The sequence below is a fragment of the Zingiber officinale genome, chromosome 11B (genome assembly GCF_018446385.1).
Source record: "Zingiber officinale cultivar Zhangliang chromosome 11B, Zo_v1.1, whole genome shotgun sequence".
NCBI lineage: Eukaryota > Viridiplantae > Streptophyta > Magnoliopsida > Zingiberales > Zingiberaceae > Zingiber > Zingiber officinale.
Window position 1 is genome coordinate 8,608,243 of NC_056007.1, and position 14,145 is coordinate 8,622,387.

General features: G+C 35.6%; 1 long non-coding RNA gene across 1 annotated transcript; it reads left to right on the plus strand.

The window, feature by feature from the left end:
• The first annotated feature begins 186 nt into the window (after positions 1 to 186).
• LOC122033546 lies at positions 187 to 3,784 on the plus strand. Its single transcript, XR_006126579.1, has 4 exons — positions 187 to 3,344; positions 3,428 to 3,495; positions 3,583 to 3,618; positions 3,741 to 3,784. It is a non-coding gene; the product is annotated as an uncharacterized LOC122033546 (long non-coding RNA).
• The last annotated feature ends 10,361 nt before the right edge of the window (positions 3,785 to 14,145 follow it).

Sequence of the window (14,145 nt, forward strand, 5' to 3'; positions counted from 1 at the left end):
TGACCTTGAAGAATTGACTTCTCATCGTAACTTTCTTGAAAATAAACCCTTATCGCCATGCTTTATGGACCGTTCAGGGCATTTAAAATCTCCTTTTATTATTATTTTATATATATATATATATATATACATTCTGCTGCGGAACGTCTCGTGCAGACTGCTACGGACCTACCCTCGTGGTAGGTCCGTGTCAATTTTTTTTCCCGCATCAATTTTTTTATTTCTTTCCAAATCAATTTTTTCCCCACCCTAATTTCTCCTTCGTCAACTTTTTGTTTCGCTTACGCCTTCGTAGTGACGCACCTGCCGAAGAGTCCTCCTTCCTCCTTCGTCGAAGAGTCTTCCTTCCTCCTTCGTCGTGACGCACCCGCCGCGAGGAAAATCCACAGGCACCTTCCCTCGTCATGCCCCTCGCGATTCTTCGCCGTCACACCCGAAACTAGGGTTTCCGCCCCTTCCTCCTTCGTCGCAACGCACCCGCCGAAGAGGATAACCCACAGGCGCCTTCCTCCTTCGTCGTGGAACAACTGGGGTTTCTGATCGGCAAGTTGAAGCTAGGGTTTTTCCGCACCTCACGTCCCTTCATTTGTTCTCCTCGACGATACACTACAATAGATGGTTATTTATGCCTTTTGTAATGTACAATACCAAAAAATAAATAGTTGAAAAAACATGAACAAACTGCAAACTCAAATACTTGATGAGCTTGGCATACAGAGGTTTGTCCTTGTGTATAAGCATCGTGCACGGAGAAAGAACCCAAGCAACATAGTAGTGTAGATATTTCCACTGCTTTGGAATGACTAACTAGTTTAGCTTTACAATGCAACATAGACCGACAAATTGCTCATGCCTTGGGAGTTCAACAATTAGTTTACCCTTAGGCAATTCTCATTAAACCAACTAGTTTAGCTTTGCAATCCCTATCCCAAATCTTAAACGAACAGAATAACAGAAATATAATAATAAAAATAACAAAATAGTTGAAAAACGAGAGCGCTGTGTTTAACTAAGAGGACATCTTTAGGGGCTTATCTAGTTTTTTAGGGATTATTTATTTCTTCTTATTCAATTTAGTCGTTTTCTCTATTAAATTATTTGCAATTTTGACTTTATAAAAAATAATTTATATTTTTTATTTATTTATCTACTTATATATTGTCAAATGTAATGCGAGGAGTTTCAGAAATGGAAGAAAATACAGTTGATGATCAAGAATTCATTCCCCAAGTTGCAGATGATAGAAAGCCAAAAATTGGAATGGAATTCTCATCATTAGAGGAGGCATATTCGTTCTATAATCAATATGCACGAGAAGCTGGATTAGTTCAAGGATAAACACAAGCAAGAAAAATAAGATAACAAATGAAGTGACGTGAAAATAAATTGTTTACTTTAAAGAGGGACATATAGATCTAATGCGGTGGAGTAAACATGCAAAAGTTGATCATGTATCAAGGGAAAGAGCACATGACGCAGTTAGAACGGATTGTAAGTCGAATATTGCATTTGTCAAGAAACAAACCAGACCTAATTAGGTTGCAGTAACTTCATAAAAACTCATAATCATCCACTCTCGACTCCATCAAAGGTGCATTTGCTACGCTCACATCGTAATGTTTCAGCAAAGAAAACATTGACAAAATAGTTTTCAGAGGCCAATGTACCAACTTGTCAACAAATGCGAATATTGGAGATAGAGTATGGAGGGTCTGAGGGAGTCGGTTGCACAGAAAGAGATATTAGAAATTTTGAGAAAAATTTAAGAGATGAATAAAAGTGTATTGATGTCGAAACACTGATAGAGTTTTTTACATCTGAGCAAGAGAAAAATTCAGCTTTTATTATGAGACTGATTCAGATAACAGAATTAGTATGTGTTTTTGGGTTGATCATGTATCAAGGAGGACATACAGTGTATTTGGTGATGTAGTTGTATTTGATACAACATATAACACCAACAAATATGGCTTGATTTTGGCACCATTGGTAGGGGTTAATCATCATCATCAGACAATTCTTTTTAGTTGCGGGTTTCTTAGTGATAAGAAACCTGAGTCTTTTGTTTGGTTGCTTACAAAGTTCTCAGAAGTCATGCCTAAAGGAGCACCAAACATTATCATCACTGATCAGGATCCTACTATGACAAAAGCAATTGCACAAGTTTTCCCTCAAACAGTACATCGATATTGTTTGTGGCACATATTGAATAAATTCCCAGATAAATTGGACCCTTTGACTTTTTGAAACCACTATCACAGCTTAAAGAATGTTATTGTAAATTCTACAAGACTTGATGATTTTGAGAAGTCATGGGAAGAGACTATCAAGGATGCTAACTTAGAGAAAAATGATTGGTTGTCCTTGATGTATGAATTGTGACACAGATGGGTGCCGACATATTTTAGTCATGTATTTTCTGTAGGAATATTAAGTAGGCAAAGATCTGAAGGCTCACATGCATTTTTCAAGAAATATGTCTCAAATAAAAACTCATTAATGGATTTTATAGCACGTTTTAATCGAGCATTGAGACATCAAAGACACAATGAGTTAGTTGCGAATTATATTGATATGAATGAACAACCCAGGGTTAATACAACCTGGCCAATGGAAACTCAAATGATTAAGTTGTACACAAATAAGAAATGGCTGGAGTTTCAAAGTGAAATGACCGAGAGTCATAGTTATTATATGCAACAGACATTTACAGGAGTTTCCTCAGCAGTTTACCACGTGATGAAATTTCAAAGTTCTTCTTTCTCAAAATCAAGAGTGCTCACCCATGACAAACAGAGAGATTGCATATCGTGTAGCTGCTCAAAATTTGAGTTTGAGGGCATTCCATGTAGACATATGTTAACTTTTTTTTATATCAACCAAGTGTTTCATTTGCCTGATACGTATATACTCAAACGATGGACACGAAATGCAAAAGTTGGAGTAATATATGCTTTAGGGGAGAAAAATGTCATTGATGATCCAGATTCAGAAAGGTATTTGATGTCGAGGCATTCGAGGTTGTCCTATAAAGCTTCCGTGTTAGTTGACGATGCATCTTTGAGTAATGAAAGGACAACCTTCTTGGATGAACAATTCGATTGTATCTACAATAAAATTCAAGAGATGTCCATTAGTACAACATGCAGTGATAGAAGTCGAAGAAAAAAAATCCATTGATGAGAGCCTTGGTATATTGATCCTTCTGTAGTAAGAACTAAGGGATGTGGGAAGAGATTAAAATCATCAAAGGAGAAATCTACATCAAATTCTAGGCTTTGTCGTGGATGCAGACAACGAGGAGTATCACATGACAAGCGTAACTATCCCAATTTGCAACAAGGGTTTGTGTCGATTCATTTTTTCATTTTTATTATATTTGTTTATTTTTATTATATTTTATATATGACAATGTGTAAATTATCAGATCAATTGAAGATAATAATCATATCAGTCTTGACGACACATATGAACTTGATTTGGGATCTATTACGGGTACTATCAAAGTTTTAATTTGTTAAATTATAGTGGTTTATTGTTTATTGAGAAAATGAGATTAATAAATAATCTTTATTGTTACAGGTTCTAGTAACATGCGCTAGGATGTAATTATCTATGGTTAGTATTCATATAGTTCCTTTATTTGTATGTTTAATTGGTTTAGTGCATTTTTTTGTATTTAATGCATACTTCTAAAGAATTTGGTATAGAATGCATACTTCTAATATATACTTCTTCAGAATGCAAACTTTTTCAGGCTCTCTTTTGGAAGATTGCAGCTACCTTGCCCGAGATGGAAAACCTTTCTTCAGAAAAGCAAGATGACATGGTCGATGTTAATTTAAGAGCAATCAATGCACACTCGTATCAGTCACAGTCACAATCTGGAGGTTGTGGTTGTTAATTTCATCCTTCACAATTTTTTTTTGTACCTTATTACATTAATCAACTGAAGAAGATGTAATTCCCATCTGTTGCTGGCATTAATTGATACCATGTATTTTAGTTGGATTTAGTAGATGTAATTGAGTTATTTTGTTTGTTAAGATAATTGTTAGTGCAATATCATGGTTATTTAGTGCTTGTGAGAGAGTTTAATATGTGCAAGGTGGCATAGTGCTTGTGAGAGTTTATTATGTTTTCACATCTTCAGAAGCTGTGATTGAAACGGCTACTGTAAGCTGTGATTGAAACGACTATTGGAGCATGGAAATGACTACTATAAGCATGGAAACACCTTTTGCATTGTATATTGACAGCATGTGTTGGAGCATGGACACAGATTTCTAATGATGCAGTTTATCTTCCACCCTCTTGAATTTAGAATTTGGACTTTGGGTTATGCTATCTCTTATTACAAATCTATTCTATAGTCTGAACCTTTTGGATTAATCAATTTAAGTACATTAGAGGTCAAACTAAGGATATTTGTTTTCCATTTTTAAAAATGTGCTTATTTGTTTCTCATTGTTTATTTCATTTTTTGACACTTACGTAGTGCAATTTTGTTCCCCATTTTCTATTTTGATGTACACCTGGTTTGTTGGTAAGTTATGCTAATTAGCATGATAGGACAGTGTTCCTGATTTCTATCAAGAACTTATAAATAAGCTCATCTATCTTTATATAGTAAAAAAAACAGGTGTCTGATTTCATTTTGAGATGTATTAAACATTTGGTGTACTGGCCTAAGTCTACCTATGGGCTTGTTCACAAGAGAAGAAAGAAAGTTGAAGGAAGATAAATATCAAGAGAAGATTAAATAAAACCTTAAAATTTTGTTTACTTAAGAAGATAGTAAACAAGGTAAAAAAGAAAGTTGATAGTCATCAAAAGACTATTTTATCGAATGAGTTCAGAAAGCTCAAGGATGTACTTTATTTTTGTCCGCACAGGTCAAGGATGTACTTTTTGAACCAGTTCGGAAAGCTCAGGATGTCACACATTTCTATATGACCAATGAGGGTATGTAGTTACCATGTGGACTAAGACATCAGGTGCTGTTGAGACCACACTACAAAATCTTGCTGCAAAAGGCCTCGCTGATAAGGTGCATTCAAAACGTTGTTTAGCTGCCATTTTTTGAAAACTAATCAGTTTTCATAAATTCAAAGTTGGTGCTTATCAATCAACTTGATTGCATGAACATATCAATTTGGTAACTATGAAAGTGTTTCATTTGTTTCTCTTCCATGGAAGTTTCATTTTCCCCAAAATGTATCCTAATTTTTGGCCTAATTCTTCTTATGGTTTAATCCCTCACAAGTTTAAAGGATAGACATTGGTTCTATTTCATCTCTTCAACAAGTTTAGTAATAAGCATAACACAAAACTAATATCCATCTATAAATAAAAAAAACAAATATCGACATCATCCATAATTACATTTCTTTATCACATTACAACACTAGTATTACTTAACTAGGCCAACCAACAAACAAAATAAGTACATAGCCAAAAGAATTAAGTTCGCTATCACTAATATCCATACCATAAGCGGTATATTCCAATTTCCCATATTATGTCCAGGATAATCAATGTGTTCACTTCCCACCCTTGACTCCACTCTTGGCAACTTCCTAAAATGTATATCATTAGTGTCTTCATTTAGTCCAGTATCATACCTCACCCACTTTAACTATCCATGATGCTTACATCCATAATATAGTCTTCCTGGGTTCTTGATCGATTTAGAGACTAGTACCAATGCTCTTAGTCCGCAGTCCCTGCATCGCACAATTTCATATTTGATATGGTTGATGCTGCTGTTACTTGATAATGTCATTCAAACGCAACCTAAAAAGTAAAATTTGACTAAATTAAGTTAAACAATATCAATTTGCTTAAGTAATGAAAAATCACACAATTTTATGAAAAATTTGACCAATTTGTATTAAAATATCTAAATTTTATGACACACCATATTTTGTAAAACTTAAATATCAGTGTTTGCAATGAGACTGTAATCTAATCTAATTTACAAGAAATTAGATTAGATTACAGTGTTTAGAAATATAGTGGTTATAGAGAGCAAGAGAATATTCCATGACAACTTTGTTGCTTCTTTTTTGAATGATTGGGCTATTTCATCAATCTGAAGTGTTTGTTTGATTGAATGTCAGTGGACTTGCAATCAGTGGTCCACCTGTAAAAGAGCACAGTTGGTTTCCAGGGTATGAAAATACTACTCTGCTAAGCCTACTCGTTTGATCATGAGATGGTTTGCATATTATTATTATTGAATTATATTGTCCTAAAAACTTATCATCTTGATTCCTTCTTGGACAAGTTCCTTCTGTAATAAGTCATTCTGGTTATCTTGAATGTTGCGCACCCATTTAGCATGATTAGTCATTCCAAAGCAGTTAAAATATCTATACTACTATACATGTTTTCATATACACATATGAACAATCACTGCATGCCTATTTGATGCAGGTATGCTTGGTCGATATGCAAATTGTGGTTATTGCTTTTCAAATATTGGCCGGCAATTTACTACTACAAAAAAGAATCTACTTCCAAAGTCATTTTGGGGAATCCATGACTAACTAGTTGTAGAGTTGATAGACCATGCAATTTATCCATAATGATTTTTCCCCATATTTCTAATCCTAGCTTTCTATTAGCAATCATGTTGAATCAAACTATCATATATTCAGGATATTCTACATTACAAAGGGCATAAATAATCAGAGTGTACCGTCGAGGAGAACAAATAAAGGGGAGTGAGGTGCGGAAAAACCCAAGCTTCAGCTTGTCGATCAAGTAACAACAGATAGAAACCCTAGCTTCGTCGCAACGAAGGAGGAAGGCGCCTGTGGGTTATCCTCTTCGGCGGGTGCGTCGCGACGAAGGAGGAAGGGGAAGGAGGAAGCGGCGAGCAGGTGCGGCGCGACGAAGGAGTCAGCAAGTCGCGGGTGCGCCGCGACGAAGGAGGAAGCGGCGAGCGGGTGCATCGCGACGAAGGAGGAAGGCGAAGGAGGAAGCGGCGAGCGCGCTTGATAACCATGATTTTACTGTATTATTTTGATTCATTTATGCATGGTTTTGATGTTGATTTTATAGGTTTAAATCATGGTTACATCATATTGTGTGCATTGCATAGATTTTGGACTTAATTGTAAATTATATTATTTTTTATGTTATTTGATGCTAATATTTGATTCTTATTTTGTAGGCATCAAAGAATCTTATATTTGGATCTATTTGGACCGAAATTGGACTCGAATCGGAGTTCAAAAGAGAAGATCAAGCTTTGGAGCATTATGGGCCGTTTATCAAGAAAAGGACAGATCTGGACCATCCGTTGAAGATATGGCCGATCCAACTTAATGGGGAGTAGATCTAAGTCATTGATGAAGATCCAGAAGTTTTGATCCAGATCTGAGTTCATCCAGCCATTGATCCAGCAGAATTAATCTGGGCCGTTCATTGAAGATCGGAAGATCTGGGTCATCCAGTGATGATCTGATCGATCCGACCTACGGGAGGGTAGATCCAGACCCTAGATCAACATCAGTACCTTCGGATCAGAATTTGGATGACTTTTCACTGTTGATTTAGCCCGGAATCATCTCAGCCGTCCGATCAGATCCAGATTTAGCCCGGAATCATCTCAGCCGTCCGATCAGATCCAGATCTGATTAAAATAGAAGCTACAGTAGCTACAGTGCCTTCGTCGATCCCCTACGCTGTTCTTCGTCCCGCGACGCGGCATCTTCCGGATTTCGGCCCATTCCTTCTCCGATCAATTTCCCGAGCTTCAATCTCGGTGGAGAACTTCTCGGCGGTGTCATCCCGATCATCTGGAGCCATCGGAGAGTGTTCTCTCCGGCGGAAATCTGCTCACGGCGACTTCTCTGTTTTCGCCAGATTTGGAGGTGGTCTTCCAAATCTGCGCTCCGATTCCATTCAGTGACGCTTGGAGGTGGTCCACCGGCGTTATTGAGCTTCATCCGACGCTCATCCGCACTCCACATTTTCACTTCAGATCCAGAGAGCTCCAGGATGTAGATTTCCATCATTTTCGGTATTTTTGGGTTTTGGGATGTTCTTAGCTCGTCGGGGGTGGTCCGTCGACGTTCTTGAGCAATCCTGGAACTGATACGCTGTAGAGAGTCTCCACTGAGGTCCAGAATTGGGTGGTTTCGATTTTGGTACTCTTGTGTGACGGCAAGAGTATGAAGTTTGTGAGTTGATTGTGAGAGGATTGGTTTTTATTTCATTCTAGTTCTTTTTCTTACTGTTCAACCGTTTAGAACAGATTTATTTTAATGGTTGTTATGTTTTAGCAAGTAGTTTAGCATTTCTTTACTTAATTGAAGCTTAGTTTAAGTCTTCTTTGAAGCTTGTTTAATTGATAAGTTGTAGGTTTCAAATTAGGGTTTAAATCATGCTTTAGATTAGATTTATTTCTGTCTTATAATTTCATATGTAGTTTAAGTGTGGTGATGATTAAATTATAATGTAGGGTGACAATGCATTATGGTTTGATTGTTGGCACACAAGTAGATTTCACTATTGCTTTAGATTAATTTCTTATTCGCTATGCTTTACTTTTGTTAGATTTAGATTCAAGTTTAAACCCCCCCCCCCCCCCATTTATTTGCAAAACTCCCCAAATTCCATTTATATGTTTAAACCCCCAAAAATAGGAATAAAAAGACAATCCTAAATTACATTCTACCGTTGGTTCATCGGGATCGATCCTGGGCTCGTTACTACAACATTATTGTTTAATTAAGGGGTTCAGTGGAAAATATTAAATTGTTAATTTGATTAGCGGATGTGACAGACTCCCTTACCAAATTTTGGCGCCGTTGCCGGGGAGTTTATAAGCATTGTAGTAATTTTAGGATTGTTGTTTGATTGTTTTCATGTTTATATATCCATGTGTTTGATTGTATTTGTTCCTGAGTCTTCTAATTTTATTTGCTAGTTTTTCAGTGTAAGAACAGGAAATCCAGCAACCATGGATCCATATTATCCATATTTTGGAGATTGGAGGGATAGTGATTACTATCAGCCTCAGACTCAGTTTTATCAGCTTGAATATCAGTCCTACCTACCTATGGAGCAACGGAATAGGTATGAGGATGCACAAGAACAAATTGAAGAATCAATGTGGAAATGCAATGAAGTTATGCAACAAATGAGAGAGCATCAAGAGCAACAATTTACAAGGATACAGAATATTCAGAGTCAGTTAGATCAGATTGCATCATCCATTAATCAGTTACAAGCACAGAACTCCAGTGGAGAGATGGAGAGTAGTGATTTTGTCAGGCCTGACCCTATTCCCATTTATTCACAAGATTTATCTAATTTTATTTGTGATGATGATGTAGTTGTTCAGATTTCTGATTCTACTAATAGTATTGCTCTAGATGTTGTTGAAGATGCAGGTATTGTTGCAGAAGATGATTTAAGTGTAGGGGAATGCTTACTGAAAGCATTACCTCAAGAATCACTAAGAATGGAGGATGTAAGTGTAGGGACTTGTGCTATGGAGCCAAGCACCCAAGAATCACTACATGAAGATGTACATATACCAGAACTGGAGTCTGAGCCATTAGTTGATGAGATAGAGGTAACAAGCACCACTCCAGGTACCTTTCTAGATGACAAGGTGAGTATTTTGTGTGATTTTTCAGAAAATTTCATAGAGGTACCATTTATTGATTTTATTAGTTGTGATTCATTTCTTGATATACTTTCTACTCACACTACTATTCTTCTATTTTCTTTTTACCCCACATGCGTGTGGGAGGTATTTTCTTTTATTGATGTGGTAGGAGAACATGAGCGTCCGGAGTTGGTGCTTAAACTGAACCGACTTAGACCTCCAGAAAGAATTTTGAAAGGAAAAATGAGTAATAAGAAGAATTTGAGTGGAACTACGATTACTCCACTTCCGGGGTGGCTACTACTTCTAAATCTTCTTCAACCACCGGGAATGAAAGGAGAGTTAGTTCCAATTCAGCTTTCTTTTGCATTTTTAATTCGTGTTTTGAGTCTAATAAATTCTTTATACGTCTCTTTGGATTCATACTTTGCATTTGCACTTTGTTTTTACACTTTGCATTTTATTTTGCATTTTACTTTCATACTTTGCATTTTATTAGTTCATAGCATTTCATTTGAATAAAATTCACCATGGGAATTTTCTAAGTAATATTTGTAAGATGGTAAAACTCTTTTAAATTTGACCATCAATTTTAGGTCATTTAACATGATTGGATGCCTTTCTTACATGATATTGGTTAAAATGGTAGTGAATTCCAATTTGATTGATTGAGCTTGTTTGCATGAAAAATACCTAGAGAGGTCCACTTAAGCCTATACCTCATTATTTTCTTTGTGAGACATGCACTCATAGCTATTGAAACTCTAGAACTTGCTTAGTTTCTTTTCAAAGTCATAATAGCATATGTATGCGTGGATATAAAGGATATTTGTCATTTTTGTTCTCTCACAATTTCAAATTCCTTTCTCTACAATTTTCTTAAAATATTCTTGTCTAGCATTCAATCCCTTGATTATCCTTGCTTGTCATTATTTCATTGAGGGTTTTGGTTGATTATCTTGATGGGTTAGATTGTTTGATGATGGACAAAGTTTTAAGTGTGGGCGAGAGATAATGAGATGATAAATATTTTGGCAAAATTACTTGATGATGGAGTTGCTCAGTGCAATTGTGGAGCTGAAATTTTTATGCAATTAAATTATCCTTGCTCTTGTTGAAGTAAAAAATGATTAGAAATGCTTTTTGATTAATGGACAGCAGTTGAGTGTGCCATTTTGAGAATTGTTGTGCCAAATCTTTATAGTAATGAAGCAATTGAAGAAAAGTATAAATTACTTTGGAAAATTGAAGAAAAGGGCAGCAATCGATTCTCAAACAGTGAAGTGAAAGGGGAGGTATTGTGCTTCCATTTTCTATCATTTGTTGCATCTATGGAGTGGGATGAGAGTGCTGCAACACTGAACCAGTTGTGATTCAGATCAAGTTAAGGAGGTTTTGGAAAAGCAAGTATCATGATTCAATCTAAACAATGATAATGCAAGCTTCAAAAATCAGATTCAGCATTCCAACTCAAAAGAAGTATAGTGCTCAAGAGACTTTTAGCTTAATTCATCAAGAATTCAACATCCTTTGAGTTAGATTTTTCAAGATGATAAAGGCTAAGTGAAGGTTGTAGATTTTTCAAAAACCAATGGTGTTCTTCTCCCTCCAAGACCTATCCAAACCATGAAGATAAAGGTTTAAGTGTGGGGGAAGGAATGTTTGTTTGGCAAGACTATAGTGTGCTAATCTGATTTGCAAATAAAAAGAGTTCCTAGAAGCTGGAACTAATTTCCGAGAGTGTGAATTTCTGAAACTGCTCTTTGGATTTTCCGGGAACAAGAGTTTTAAAATTGAATTTGGTAGTTGAGTGCTGAATTGGAATTACAGGAATGAACCAGCTTTGAATTTCTGCTGAACTGTGCTAGTTTTAAATGCTGAAATGCTAAATTTTGTCCTGCAGTATATCAAAATCGGTATGCAAATTAGTCATTGCTGGAATTTTGTGACTTGGTTCAAGTCTCAATGAATTAAATTAGGAGCTGATTTGAATGAAAGTCAAGTTGATGGTGTATTTCCGGAACATGGAAATAAAGAGCTGTACAGATTGGAATGGCTGTATTCTAGACAATGTATTGTGCAGAAATGCAAAAATGGAATGAACATAGAAGTGCAGAAACAAGGAAGCTGAGGGTGTTGTGTATCATATGGTGTATCAAAATTCGGAATGCAACATTAAATGAGTGGAAGCTTGACTGAAATTTAAGAAGATGCTGCAACAAATGGTATTCTTGCTTCCAACCTCTACAAACTCTATATGGGAATACAGACTTTAGAAGCTGCTAATGATGAAACAGAGAATCAAATCAGATTTATAATTTACTGCAGAGGAAGAGTATCAAATGTTTCAATCTCAACTTTATTCTAAAATGGATTGATATTGAATTTTGACATGCAGAAATGTAGTATGCAGTGAGTTGCAGTAGTGAGAGCTGCCACTAAACATAATTGCAAAATCAGAGCTGAATTCAGCAAGTTAGAATTCCTGCTTAAAGTATCAATTGCGTGCCAAGATCCTTATACAATTTTGCTATCAATGAAAAGACTAAGTAAAGTTCATGCTTACTCACTATCAAATGGTGTTTATATATGTACAAATTGAACAAGGGCTGAATTTGGTCCCTGTAATCAGTGATTTTAATCTGAAATGCACAGAATGCAGAGATGCAATTTCATTTCATGGAGAAGTTTATTTCCGGAATGTTGCTCATTTCTTTGTGCAGTTTTTTGGATATTAAATTTCATTTAATCTGATTGCTGACAGAAGAAGCAACAAACTGATGCTGAAATTGATTTGTGAAGTTGTTAGTCTTTGTTGGACAGAGTTGCTGGTGAGAGATTTTCAAAAGTCAAAAGGTTGTTGAGATTTCATCTACTTAGATATCAAATTAAATTGTTATTTTTCAAGGGAGGTCATGCTTTTCTTTTCAAACATCACTTGCTTTCTAAAATCAGATTCTTCATTGATTTAAGATGAATCATTTTGAATCCCAATTCTGAAACGTAAAGCTTCAAATCTGAAATTCTGATTTTGAATTCTAAGTGCTGAAGTTTTCCTTGCAACCTGCTGATTAGTGTTGAATTAATGGACATTGAAGGGCTTAAGCAAAGTTCTGATTTCTGAAACTTTTGGAGCAAGCTTCTGAGTGAGAAGCAGTAAAAGCAGAACAAGTAGTAAAGTGGCTGATTTGGCTGATTGGGAGCTTGATAAAAAGTATCAAGATTAAAGAATAACCTGTTACATGCCAAGTTTCCTTATCAACCTTCTGTTATGGGTCTACAATTTCATAGAATCATTGGAACTGTGCTGATTGTTGCTGAATTTTATATTCAATACTGCTGTTTATATTTAATGAAGTACAGAATAGGTTGAATTCTGTTAAGTGAGAGTTGGGTTGGTTCAAATCAGTGATTTGAGTTATATCAACTTGAATAGTATGTTGTTTTTCATTGTCCAAGACGGACAATGTTTCAAGTGTGGGGGAGGGAATGATTCTTCAAAGATTTAGGGAATGATTCTTCAAAGTGATGAGAGATTGTTTAGCTTTCAAAATGCTAGAATTGAAGTAAACAGTGAAATTTTTTTTTTTTTTGAAGAAATGGCACATCAAGAATGTATCAAAAGTGGATGATAGAGTATCAAGATTTTCGGTTTGCTATCAAATTAAAGGGGAGTTTAGCTTGATGTTTTGAATTGGTAACGACAAATGGTATTCATTTCTTTTCACATCAAAATGGTCAACTCATCAAGTATATTCCTCCAATACTCTTATCTCTCATTTTCTTCATTAAATACTTTTCTTTTGTCATTTTCATTCACTTTCATTGTTTTTTTTGCTTCCATTTCAATTCTTCATGATGAATTCCTTTTGATTCATGTATGCTATGTCTATGGTGGTGGAGAAGTAGGAAATAAGTAAGCTTATGGTAGTGAAATGTTGTAAGTTGCATTGAGAGAGCTCCACTTATATACATGTTTGAGTGTGAGAGATAGAATAGATAAATCCCTTGTGAGATTGCAACTTGCTTAATTTTTCAATTGGATTGAAACTACCGTACCTACTGATTATTGTTTGAATGGTATGCATGATTGTTGGTGATCTTTAGATGGTCTTAGTTAAATTCTTTTTACTATCTTCTAGGTATTGCTAGGGAATTTTCTATGGAGATGATTTTGAGTTTTCTTTACTTTCACGGGACGTTCAAGACTAAGTGTGGGGGATTTGATAACCATGATTTTACTGCATTATTTTGATTCATTTATGCATGGTTTTGATATTGATTTTATAGGTTTAAATCATGGTTACATCATATTGTGTGCATTGCATAGATTTTGGACTTAATTGCAAATTATATTATTTTTGGTGTTATTTGATGCTAATATTTAATTCTTATTTTGTAGGCATCAAAGAATCTTAGATTTGGATCTATTTGGACCGAAATTGGGCTCGAATCGGAGTTCAAAAGAGAAGATCAAGCTTTGGAGCATTATGGGTCGTTTATCAAGAATATGACAG